The sequence below is a fragment of the Canis lupus genome, unplaced genomic scaffold, assembly GCF_011100685.1.
Source record: "Canis lupus familiaris isolate Mischka breed German Shepherd unplaced genomic scaffold, alternate assembly UU_Cfam_GSD_1.0 chrUn_S1802H1999, whole genome shotgun sequence".
Classification (NCBI taxonomy): domain Eukaryota; kingdom Metazoa; phylum Chordata; class Mammalia; order Carnivora; family Canidae; genus Canis; species Canis lupus.
The window spans coordinates 19012-32178 of record NW_023330659.1 but is presented as its reverse complement, the minus strand read 5'-3'; the positions used below and the strand labels follow the sequence as shown (position 1 = coordinate 32178).

General features: G+C 41.7%; 1 pseudogene; it reads right to left on the bottom strand.

Annotated features, from left to right (window-relative positions):
- Positions 1-11123: 11123 nt before the first annotated feature.
- On the bottom strand, positions 11124-12566 carry LOC119878673 (annotated as a pseudogene).
- Between the last annotated feature and the right edge of the window lie 601 nt (positions 12567-13167).

The following is a 13167-nucleotide window of genomic DNA, read 5'->3' as shown; positions in this document are numbered from 1 at the left end:
GGATTCGATCCCGGGTCTCCAGGATCGCGCCCTGGGTCAAAGGCAGGCGCCAAACCGCTGCTCCACCCAGGGATCCCTATTCCATTGTATACGTAGACCACAGCTTCTTGACCGGAGGCTCCTTCCACAGTTTGGCTATCGTGGACATTGCTGCTAGAAACATCGGGGTGCATGCAGGTGTCCCGGCGTTTCATTGCATCTGAATCTTTGGGGTAAATCCCCAGCAGTGCAATTGCTGGGTCGTAGGGCAGGTCTATTTTTACCTCTTTGAGGAACCTCCACACAGTTTTCCAGAGTGGCTGCACCAGTTCACATTCCCACCAACAGTGCAAGAGGGTTCCCTTTTCTCCACATCCTCTCCAACATTTGTGGTTTCCTGCCTTGTTAATGTTGCCCATTCTCACTGGTGTGAGGTGGTATCTCATCGTGGTTTGGATTTGTATTTCCCTGATGGCAAGTGATGCGGAGCATTTTCTCATGTGCCTGTTGGCCATGTCTATGTCTTCCTCGGTGAGATTTCTCTTCATGTCTTTTGCCCATTTCATGATCACATTGTTTCTTTGTTGTTGAATTTATTTTTTTTTAAAGATTTTATTTATTTATTCATAGAGACACACAGAGAGAGAGAGAGAGAGGCAGAGACACAGGCAGAGGGAGAGGGAGAGAAGCAGACTCCATGCAGGGAGCCTGACGTGGGTCTCGATCCTGGGTCTCTAGGATCACACCCTGGGCTGCAAGTGGTGCTAAACCGCTAAGCCTCCAGGGTTGCCCGCTGTTGAGTTTAATAAGTTCCTTATAAACCAAAAAAAAAAAAAAAAAGTTCCTTATAGATCTAGGATACTAGCCCTTTTTTTTTATTGGTGTTCAATTTACTAACATACAGAATAACCCCCAGTGCCCGTCACCCATTCACTCCCACCCCCCGCCCTCCTCCCCTTCCAACACCCCTAGTTCGTTTCCCAGAGTTAGCAGTCTTTACGTTCTGTCTCCCTTTCTGATATTTCCCACACATTTCTTCCCCCTTCCCTTATATTCCCTTTCACTATTATTTATATTCCCCAAATGAATGAGAACATATAATGTTTGTCCTTCTCCGACTGACTTACTTCACTCAGCATAATACCCTCCAGGTCCATCCACGTTGAAGCAAACGGTGGGTATTTGTCGTTTCCAATGGCTGAGGAATATTCCATTGTATACATAAACCACATCTTCTTTTTTTAAATAAAATAATTTTTATTGGTGTTCAATTTACCAACATACTGAATAACACCCAGTGTTCATCCCGTCAAGTGTCCCCCTCAGGGTCTGTCACCCATTCACCCCCACCCCCGCCCTCCTCCCCTTCCACCACCCCTAGTTCCTTTCCCAGAGTTAGGAGTCTTCATGTTCTGTCTCCCTTTCTGAGGTTTCCCACACGTTTCTTCTCCCTTCCCTTCTATTCCCTTTCACTATTATTTATATTCCCCAGATGAATGAGAACATACACTGTCTGTCCTCCTCCGATTGTCTTACTTCACTCAGCATAATACCCTCCAGGTCCATCCACGTTGAAGCAAACGGTGGGTATTTGTCGTTTCTTTTTTTTTTTTTTTTTAAGTTTCTTTTTTTTTTTATTGGTGTTCAATTTACTAACATACAGAATAACCCCCAGTGCCCGTCACCCATTCACTCCCACCCCCCACCCTCCTCCCCTTCCAACACCCCTAGTTCGTTTCCCAGAGTTAGCAGTCTTTACGTTCTGTCTCCCTTTCTGATATTTCCCACGCATTTCTTCTCCCTTCCCTTATTTTCCCTTTCACTATTATTTATATTCCCCAAATGAATGAGAACATATAATGTTTGTCCTTCTCCGACTGACTTACTTCACTCAGCATAATACCCTCCAGTTCCATCCACATTGAAGCAAATGGTGGGTATTTGTCATTTCTAATAGCTGAGTAATATTCCATTGTATACATAAACCACATCTTCTCTATCCATTCATCTTTCGGTGGACACCGAGGCTCCTTCCACAGTTTGGCTATAGTGGCCATTGCTGCTAGAAACATCGGGGTGCAGGTGTCCCGGCGTTTCATTGCATTTGTATCTTTGGGGTAAATCCCCAACAGTGCAATTGCTGGGTCGTAGGGCAGGTATATTTTTAACTGTTTGAGGAACCTCCACACAGTTTTCCAGAGTGGCTGCACCAGTTCCCATTCCCACCAACGGTGTAGGAGGGTTCCCCTTTCTCCACATCCTCTCCAACATTTGTGGTTTCCTGCCTTGTTAATTTTCCCCATTCTCACTGGTGTGAGGAGGTATCTCATTGTGGTTTTGATTTGTATTTCCCTGATGGCAAGTGATGCGGAGCATTTTCTCATGTGCGTGTTGGCCATGTCTATGTCTTCCTCTGTGAGATTTCTGTTCATGTCTTTTGCCCATTTCATGATTGGATTGTTTGTTTCTTTGGTGTTGAGTTTAATAAGTTCTTTATAGATCTTGGAAACTAGCCCTTTATCTGATATGTCATTTGCAAATATCTTCTCCCATTCTGTAGGTTGTCTTTGAGTTTTGTTGACTGTATCCTTTGCTGTGCAAAAGCTTCTTATCTTGATGAAGTCCCAATAGTTCATTTTTGCTTTTGTTTCTTTTGCCTTCGTGGATGTATCTTGCAAGAAGTTACTGTGGCCGAGTTCAAAAAGGGTGTTGCCTGTGTTCTTCTCTAGGATTTTGATGGAATCTTGTCTCACATTTAGATCTTTCATCCATTTTGAGTTTATCTTTGTGTATGGTGAAAGAGAGTGGTCTAGTTTCATTCTTCTGCATGTGGATGTCCACTTTTCCCAGCACCATTTATTGAAGAGACTGTCTTTCTTCCAATGGATAGTCTTTCCTCCTTTATCGAATATTAGTTGCCCATAAAGTTCAGGGTCCACTTCTGGATTCTCTATTCTGTTCCACTGATCTATGTGTCTGTTTTTGTGCCAGGACCACACTGTCTTGACCACAGCTTTGTAGTACAACCTGAAATCTGGCATTGTGATGCCCCCAGATATGGTTTTCTTTTTTAAAATTCCCCTGGCTATTCGGGGTCTTTTCTGATTCCACACAAATCTTAAAATAATTTGTTCTAACTCTCTGAAGAAAGTCCATGGTATTTTGATAGGGATTGCATTAAACGTGTATATTGCCCTGGGTAACATTGACATTTTCACAATATTAATTCTGCCAATCCATGAGCATGGAATATTTTTCCATCTCTTTGTGTCTTCCTCAATTTCTTTCAGAAGTGTTCTATAGTTTTGAGGGTATAGATCCTTTACATCTTTGGTGAGGTTTATTCCTAGGTATCTTATGCTTTTGGGTGCAATTGTAAATGGGATTGACTCCTTAATTTCTCTTTCTTCAGTCTCACTGTTAGTGTATAGAAATGCCACTGACTTCTGGGCATTGATTTTGTATCCTGCCACGCTACCGAATTGCTGTATGAGTTCTAGCAATCTTGGGGTGGAGACTTTTGGGTTTTCTATGTAGAGTATCATGTCATCGGCGAAGAGGGAGAGTTTGACTTCTTCTTGCCAATTTGAATGCCTTTAATGTCTTTTTGTTGTCTGATTGCTGAGGCTAGGACTTCCAGTACTATGTTGAACAGCAGTGGTGAGAGTGGACATCCCTGTCTTGTTCCTGATCTTAGGGGAAAGGCTCCCAGTGCTTCCCCATTGAGAATGATATTTGCTGTGGGCTTTTCCTAGATGGCTTTTAAGATGTCGAGGAATGTTCCCTCTATCCCTACACTCTGAAGAGTTTTGATCAGGAATGGATGCTGTATTTTGTCAAATGCTTTCTCTGCATCCAATGAGAGGATCATATGGTTCTTGGTTTTTCTCTTGCTGATATGATGAATCACATTGATTGTTTTACGGGTGTTGAACCAGCCTTGTGTCCCAGGGATAAATCCTACTTGGTCATGGTGAATAATTTTTTTAATGTACTGTTGGATCCTATTGGCCAGTATCTTGTTGAGAATTTTTGCATCCATGTTCATCAGGGATATTGGTCTGTAATTCTCCTTTTTGGTGGGGTCTTTGTCTGGTTTTGGAATTAAGGTGATGCTGGCCTCATAGAACGAATTTGGAAGTACTCCATCTCTTTCTAACTTTCCAAACAGCTTTAGGAGAATAGGTATGGTTTCTTCTTTAAACGTTTGATAAAATTCCCCTGGGAAGCCATCTGGCCCTGGACTCTTGTGTCTTGGGAGGTTTTTGATGACTGCTTCAATTTCCTCCCTGGTTATTGGCCTGTTCAGGTTTTCTATTTCTTCGTGTTCCAGTTTTGGTAGTTTGTGGCTTTCCAGGAATGCGTCCATTTCTTCTAGATTGCCTAATTTATTGGCGTATAGCTGTTCATAATATGTTTTTAAAATCGTTTGTATTTCCTTGGTGTTGGTAGTGATCTCTCCTTTCTCATTCATGATTTTATTAATTTGAGTCTTCTCTCTCTTCTTTTTAATAAGGCTGGCTAATGGTTTATCTATCTTGTTAATTCTTTCAGAGAACCAACTCCTGGTTCTGTTGATCTGTTCCACAGTTCTTCTGGTCTCGATTTCGTTGAGTTCTGCTCGAATCTTTATTAACTCCCTTCTTCTCTTGGGTGTAGGATCTATTTGCTGTTTTTTCTCTAGCTCCTTTATGTGTAAGGTTAGCTTTTGTATTTGAGTTCTTTCCAGTTTTTGAATGGATGCTTGTATTGCGATGTATTTCCCCCTTAGGACTGCTTTTGCTGCATCCCAAAGATTTTGAACGGTTGTATCTTCATTCTCATTAGTTTCCATGAATCTTTTTAATTCTTCCTTAATTTCCTGGTTGACCCTTTTATCTTTTAGCAGGATGGTCCTTAACCGGAGGTTTTCTTTCTTCACTCATGAAGCATCAGGTTAATTTCAGGTCACTTATATTCTTTCCACGGCCTAAACCCTCCTTTCTTCCTAGGCTTCCTAGGCTTTCTTCCTACACTTCCTAGGGAAGTGTAGCCCCATCCCATTACCCTCCAAGGCCACCCAGGCTACAGAGCAGATCTTTGTGCTGTGACAGAGATTTTCTAGACCCGTGCTGTCTGATGTGAAAGCCATGAGACACATGTGACAACAGACCACTTGAAATGTGGCTCATGGGACTAACTCAATTTTTAGTTTTATTTAATTTCAATTAATAGCTACATGTAGCTACATGCTACATTTTTGGACAGTACAAAACTAGAATCTATAGAAGTCAGAGACAGGAAACATTCATTCGTAATCTCACCAAGCTATGAAATCCACTCCTATGATGCTACTATGGCGTTGGCAAGAAAACTGAGAAATATAATATGTCCCTTTTTAAGGAACAGTGAATATTGGCAATTATTGGCCAATCTCACTTTTTTATAAAGATATTTATTTATTTATTCATTCATTCATTCATTCATTCATTCATTCATGAGAGACAGAGAGACAGAGAGAGAGAGAGAGAGAGGCGCAGAAGTAGGCTCCATGCCAGGAGCCCGATACGGGACTCAATCCCAGGACTCCAGGATCACGCCCTGGGCCAAAGGCAGTTGCCAAACCGCTGAGCCACCCAGGGATCCCCTCACTTTTGAAGCTGGATGTAAAAGTCCTAAACAATGAAACACTGACAAATCGTTCTCTTAAAAAGATGATCATGTATGATTGATATCAGGAATGCAAGAAGGGTTAATGTCATTAATTATTTAACTGTGTCAATGGCGACAGGAAAATCAAGTAAGGGATAGGAAGAAAATTCCTGAACCTGATATTTAGTAGTGGTGTTCTATATACACTGCCTTTAAAGTCAAATAAGAGCCACCATTCACATCCTGCACACCTGATGCACCCTGCACGTCCAATTCAGGGAGTGTCACTGATCCAGGGCCCACCCTGTTGCCCACAAGAATCCCTGGCAGCCTGGAGCAAGGGCCACACCTCACATGTGTTGCTCTGCACCAAGGACTGCGTGCAACAGACTAGCTCCTGGGAGACACTTTGGTTTGAGGACTCGCCAAGGACTTTGCTGAACCTGCTTGAGAGTGCCTGGTGGATCTGGCACACTTCCACCTCACCTTGCCTCCCTAATTGCCTCATCGCCTATGTCCATCTGTAGCTCTCCAAGCCTTCCTTGGCTCCTTCCTCATTTTCCTTCATAGACAACTCCCCTAGTAAAATCCTTGCACATTTTCCTATCTTAGCATCTGGTTCCTGTGGGGCCTGGACTAACTCAGATGTCATATCGCCGCTTCTATTCAACACTGTACTGGACATCCTGTCACACTTTTACAAGGAAAAAGGTTGTATGAGAACAGGAAAAGAAGAAACAAAAGTGCTAATAAATGTAGATCATATGACTCTTTACACAGGAAATCCAAGACAATCCTAGACAAACCTACAGAATAATAGAGTTCAGCCAGGTTGTGTCACATAAGATTGACATATAGACATCAGTGGTGCTAGTATGTATCAGTAACAACCGTTTGAAAAATGTAATCGTCATGATTATAAGGTCCCAATCACAAGTGTACTAGATGGTCCTTAATAAAAGCAACAACAGCAACAACAACAACAAAATAAATAAATAAATAAATAAATAAATAAATAAATAAATAAATAAATAAATAAAAGCAACAAATGTTTCTCAAGATGTCTTTAAAAGATTTCAAAGTTTTGGACCAGAGTATACATAACGTGACAATCACTTAAATTGACTTTTAACTTTCTTATAAGTTTTAGATAATAACAACCATAACACACAGAATGTTAAGACAGCAAAAGGACACTGCTGGGGGGCTGCATGGTGGTGCAGTCAGTTGAGCGTCCAACTCTTGGTTTCTCCCAGGGGTTGTGGGATTGAGCCCTGCAGAGGGCTCCAGGCTCTGCACTCTGCATATAGTTTGCTTGAGACCCTCTTTCCCTCTTCTTCTGCCCCTCCCCACCACCCTCTTGGGCTCTCATAAATAAATAAATAAATAAATAAATAAATAAATAAATAAAGTAATTAAAAAAGTACACTGTTGGGAGAAATAAAATTTTTTTGGGGGGGGGAGAAATAATTAAATAAAATCTCCTGTCAGGGGATCCCTGGGTGGCTCAGCGGTTTAGCACCTGCCTTTGGCCCAGGGCGGGATCCTGGAGTCCCGGGATCGAGTCCCACGTCAGGCTCCCAGCATGGAGCCTGCTTCTCCCTCCTCCTGTGTCTCTGCCTCTCTCTCTCTCTCTGTCTATCATAAATAAATAACTCTTTAAAAAAAATCTCCTGTCAACCCAGTACAACCCCTTCACAAAATGTAGACAAGAATGAAAGTTTTGTTATTAAGCATTAAACCAGACCATGATGCATATCACAGGCATTCAGCTAAAGAAATTGGAATGATAAAGAAATCTCACCCTTTTAGATAGCTAGGCAGAAACAATCCATTACATACATACAACTGTCTTAGTCCAAAGGAAAAATTAAAACTTGGAGCCAAGTGCTTGGACAAAACTTCCACAGAGTTAGGGAGACAGAACCCCACACTCCTCTGTGTTCACCTTTCACAGAGGTGGCTCCAGAAAGACACACCTAGAATGCAAAACTGGCAAAAGGCTTGTTCAGCTTTTTAAAAGATTACATATGTGTGAAAAGAACAAAGAAGATTAGGATCACAAATTTTCTTTTTTTTTTTTAATTTTTATTTTATTTATGATAGTCACACAGAGAGAGAGAGAGAAGCAGAGACATAGGCAGAGGGAGAAGCAGGCTCCATGCACCGGGAGCCCGACGTGGGATTCGATCCTGGGTCTCCAGGATCACGCCCCGGGCCAAAGGCAGGCGCTAAACCGCTGTGCCACCCAGGGATCCCGGATCACAAATTTTCAAAAGGAAATGCTGGAAAGAAAAGCAGGGGAAGAAAGTGTTCTTTCCCTTTTGGCACGAGGGACACATCAAAGTTCTTGAGACTAAAGCAAAGTTATTTGTTTTGTATAGTTTTTAATTGGAGTTCAATTTGCCAACATATAGTATAACATCCAGTGCTCATCCCGTCAAGCGCCCCCCTCTGTGCCCATCACCCAGTCCCCCCGTCCCCCCGCCCCTTCCACTACCCCTTGTTTGTTTCCCAGAGTTAGGTGTCTCTCATGTGCTGTCACCCTCTATGATATTTCCCACTCATTTTCTCTCCTTTCCCCTATAATCCCTTTCACTATTTTTTATATTTCCCGAATGAATGAAACCATATAACGTTTGTCCTTCTCCAAATGACTTACTTCACTCAGTGTAATACCCTCCAGTTCTATTCATGTTGAAGCAAATGGTGAGTATTCATTGTTTCTAATGGCTGAGTAATATTCCATTGTATACATAGACCACGTCTTCTTTATCCATTCGTCTGTCGATGGACACCGAGGCTCCTGCCACAGTTTGGCTATTGTGGACATTGCTGTAAAGTAAAGTTTTTAGTTAGAGGCAAATTCATAGTCAGATTCTTCAATTACTAAAGAACACCGAACATATAAACTCTACAATTCATTTAATAAGAATAAAATCAACCACAAAGGCAGCAGAAGAAAGGGCATAATTACGAGCACTTGAAGATAAAATAATTAGCAGAAAAACAGCATTAGGAGAAAAATAGGCAGACTGTAAAGAAGAGAAAAAGAACTAATCAGAATTAGAAATGGCAAAGTGACTATACCTATGGACACGGATCATATCATGAGAACCAAGAGAAACAAAGACAGAACGAGCAGCACTATCAGTATTTTGTTGATGTTTGAATTAGGACAAGCATACACACTATCAACATTGGGAAAGCTGTGGCCAATGCAATATGACATGTAGTGCTGGTGCTCTCAATAGCAATTAAAAGAAAAAGAGATAGAAAAAAACCCATGTATTTCAGTGGAAAACTATGCATCCTTTATAATGTATACCCTTTTAGATGATCAGATTCTAGGTTATCAGCTCAGATTCCTGTTCATTATCTTTGTGCGATTTTGTAACTCCTTGTATGTTGTAGGTAACTGATAGATATATAATTCTATCTAGCCTGGTAGTGACTTTCCACTAATTTCCACCTGTGGAAAAGCAGTTTTATCTTTATTCATAATTCATCTCACCATCCCTTTATGTCATATAACTGCACTGTTTGGATTCTTCTTTTGAATTGGCTAGAACATCTGCCTCACATATTCACTTTATAACTCTATATGAGAGTCATGATTCTACCTTTTTTACCAATAGAAAGCTAAAAGAAAAAAATTTTTTAAAGGCTAATATAATAAGAATATTTTTATTGATGTGACTGGATGGGAATGTTGAGTATATCCAGCAAGAACTGAATAGTAAATGTACAATGGCAAAGTAACTTAGACACATGAAAGAAACCACACCCTAACCAGGCTATCACTAGGGATGACATTAATAATAAATATGTGAAATAAAATTAAGAATAGCAAATTATTGATGTAATGGAATAAAATTAACAAAACTAAAGACTTGTCAAAGGGCAGAAAGCAAATATTGAAAAGATATAAATTCTTAACTTATTGTTATAATCAGAATATTTTTGGTAATCTGTCTAAATAATTATAACTTTAATCTAGAAGAAACAACAAAACAAGAGAATGCTAAAAGATACTAACTTTACCAGATATTTGCATAAAGTAATATTGACCCAAGAACAAAAACCAACTGATGAACATAAATAAAGGAAGCTCTCCCAAGAGCTCACTGTATTATTGAAGGATCTAGTCTTCAGGGGATCCCTGCATGGCTCAGGGGTTTGGCGCCTACCTTCAGCCCAGGGCGCCATCCTGGAGTCCCAGGATCGGGTCCCGCATCGGGCTCCCTGCATGGAGCCTGCTTCTCCCTCTGCCTGTGTCTCTGCTTCTCTCTCTGTCTATCATGAATAAATAAATAAAATCTTAAAAAAAAGAAGGATCTAGTCTTCAGTATCCAGATTGTTGACTACAGATAGCTAAGACAAAAAGACGAGCTTCTTTGGAGAAGATTCCAGTGAAAGGTGGCTCAGCAAAGTGAGGGAAACTGCCTGTCACAGTTAAGGTTTAGGCAGCAGGAGAATCTGGCAGCTAACTCTTCGTCCTCCAACCTCCACTCTCAGAGCTTTCCCACAAATCCAGCAGCAACAAACCCTCCGCAATGCTTCCCTGTCTCAGGGACACCTGGGTGGCTCAGGGGTTGAGCGCCTGCCTTGGGCCCAGGGCATGATCCCGGATTCCCCGGATCGAGTCCCACGTCGGGCTCCCTGCATGGAGCCTGCTTCTCCCTCTGCCTGTGTCTCTGCCTCTCTCTCTCCCCCCCCCACCCCGTGTCTCTCATGAATAAATAAAATCTTTAAAATAAAATGCTCCTCTCTTCACAAACATCGGATAGCTTTGAGAGAGATGAATTTGTAAGATGCGGGCAGCCCCGGTGGCGCAGCGGTTTGGCGCCGCCTGCAGCCTGGGGTGTGATCCTGGAAGCCCGGGATCGAGTCCCGCGTCGGGCACCCTGCATGGAGCCTGCTTCTCCCTCTCCCTCTGCCTGTGTCTCTGCCTCTCTCTCTGTGTCTATGAATAAATAAATAAAATCTTTAAAAAAAAAGAATTTGTAAGATGCATCACATAGGAAAGAAAAAAATCCACTACCAATAAAACACCCAGTGAGGGTAAGGCCCATACTGATTACTGAGATGCCAATCCCTGATGTATCCATGATGCACAATGAATAGGACTTTTTGGTAGGTGGACGTATAGCGTGAAAAAAATAATTTTCTAGAGGGACACCTGGGTGGCTCAGCCGTTGAGTGCCTGCCTTCGGCCCAGGGCGTGATCCTGGAATCCTTGGTTCGAGTCCCACATTGGGCTCCCTGGCATGGAGCCTGCTTCTCCCTCTGCCTGTGTCTCTGCCTCTCTCTCTGTGTGTCTCTCATGAATAAATAAATAAAGTCTTTAAAAAATAATAAAGTATGTTAATTTCATTCATAAAAAAGTCTTTAAACACAGGCTAAACAACATTGGTTGGGGCTTAAGAATGCATTTATTTCAGGAATAGTTTCTGCTTGGGCATAACTGATAACATTCAAAAGGCAGAAAGTGATTTTTCCAGTACAAATTATTATAACTCTAAAGTACCAAAGGGCATTCTGGAGATGCTAAGACATTTGGGGATAAAAAACATATGTAGTTTCCATAGCTTGGCTTTATTCCTGAAAGACTCCCTCATCCTTTTGACAACAGAAATATCCCCCGCTCGCTAAGGCCAGTTGTATATCAAATACTCCCATATACAAAGACTGGCCCCATCCCCATCCACCAATTTTCCAGTGATAAGAGAAGCTACAGGAGACAGCAGGAAGCAGACCAATAGGGAGATCTCTCAGGAACTCCAATTTGCTTCGCTGGAATTTTCTTAACCGTCCAAATACGTCTTTTGCCAAAGAGCCATAGTTGTCAATAGCAGTCAGGGAATAAATGACGCCAGGGGCAACACAGTTGCTCCTTACTCCGTTCTGGCCTATTCTACAGCCAAGGATTTGGTGAGATTGTAAACACCTGCTCTGGCAGCTGCACTATACACAAGTCCTGGAAATCCATTTTAAACAAGGATAATATTATTCAGAATGGATCCTCCATGCTCTTTCATCCAGGAGTTGTAAACTGCTCTCCACATGTAGAAGGTGCTCATCAATTTGGTTTCGATCACAGCATGCCATCCCTTTGCACTGATGTGTTTTGCAGGAGACCTGAACTGACCCTCCTCCATTGTTTACAAAAAATTGATCTTACCATAAATATCTAAGGTGGATTTGACCAAATTGTTCACCGCCTTTTCTTTGCAGATGTTGCATTTTATGGGAGTGACCTGAGCCTGGTGGGCTCAGTTCATCTGCAGTAGATTTTAGTCAATCAAAGTTACGTGACGCAATGACCACATTACACCCCAGCTGCAAAATCTTGGTCATGATGGCCTTTCTGATACCTGTGTCCCCTCTGGTGATGATGGCCAGTTGGTCTTGCAGCAAGCCAGCAACCAGCCAGCTCTTGCCCTTGTCCCAAGTGCCCATCTCCACCAAGCATCTGAGTCTTAGGAGTGCTAAAGTCACTTACATGGTAAAAAATAATAATAATAATAATAATATTTTTTACTTTATTTATTCTTGAGAGACACATACACAGAGAGGCAGAGACATAGGCAGAGGGAGAAGCAGGCTTCCTGTAAGGAACCCAATGTGGGACTCCATCTCTGACCCCGGGATCATGCCGTGACCCGAAGGCAGAAGACACTCCACTCCTGAGCCATCCGGGTGTCCCTACAGGAAAATTCTTATGTTAAAAAAAAATCAATAGCCTGTCTAAATTATCTCATTTTATTAAAAATAGATTATCATTTTAAATACTGATATTCCGTCAGAAGTCTCTTATTGACAGTTATTTTGAATTTCAAACTATAAATAACCCAGAAATAAATTTTGTTAAATGCCTTTATCCAAATTTCAGGTTATTGAGTATATGCTTCCTTTACATCTTTTTCTCCTTTATGGAGATGATCATGTGGGATCTCTTCCTCTCTTTTGTGTCAATATGGTGAGGTTTGGTTTTGTCTTTTTTAAAGACTTTATTTATTCATGTCAGAGAGAGAGAGAGAGAGAGAGAGAGTGACAGGCGGAGGGAGAAGCAGGCTTCATGCAGGGAGCCCGATACGGGTTCGATCCTGGGTCTCCAGGATCAAGCCCTGGGCCGAAGGCAGGCGCTAAACTGCTGAGCCACCCAGAGATCCCCAATATGGTGGGTTTTATTAAAAGATTTCCTCATATTGGACTATCCTTGCATTTCTAGTATTTCTCACTTAGTCACATGCTATTATGACTATCAATGCCATTGCACCAGTATTTATCAATGAGATTCGTCTGTAATTTTCTTTTAGAGACCGTTTTGTGAATTTGTGTTTGGGATTTTTTTTTTTAGTGAAATAGCTCTGTCAATTTTGATCTGTGTTGGACTTTGACTTGAATCTAGTGTGGTCTGGGGTGAATGAGCTGGCTGAATGACAGACCCTATCCTGTGATAGGTGGAAAGAGGATACTTCCGTGAAAAACTATGCATTGCTCATATCTTACTTGTTCAGTCTAGTCTTCACTATTTCCTAGTCTTTCATGGTT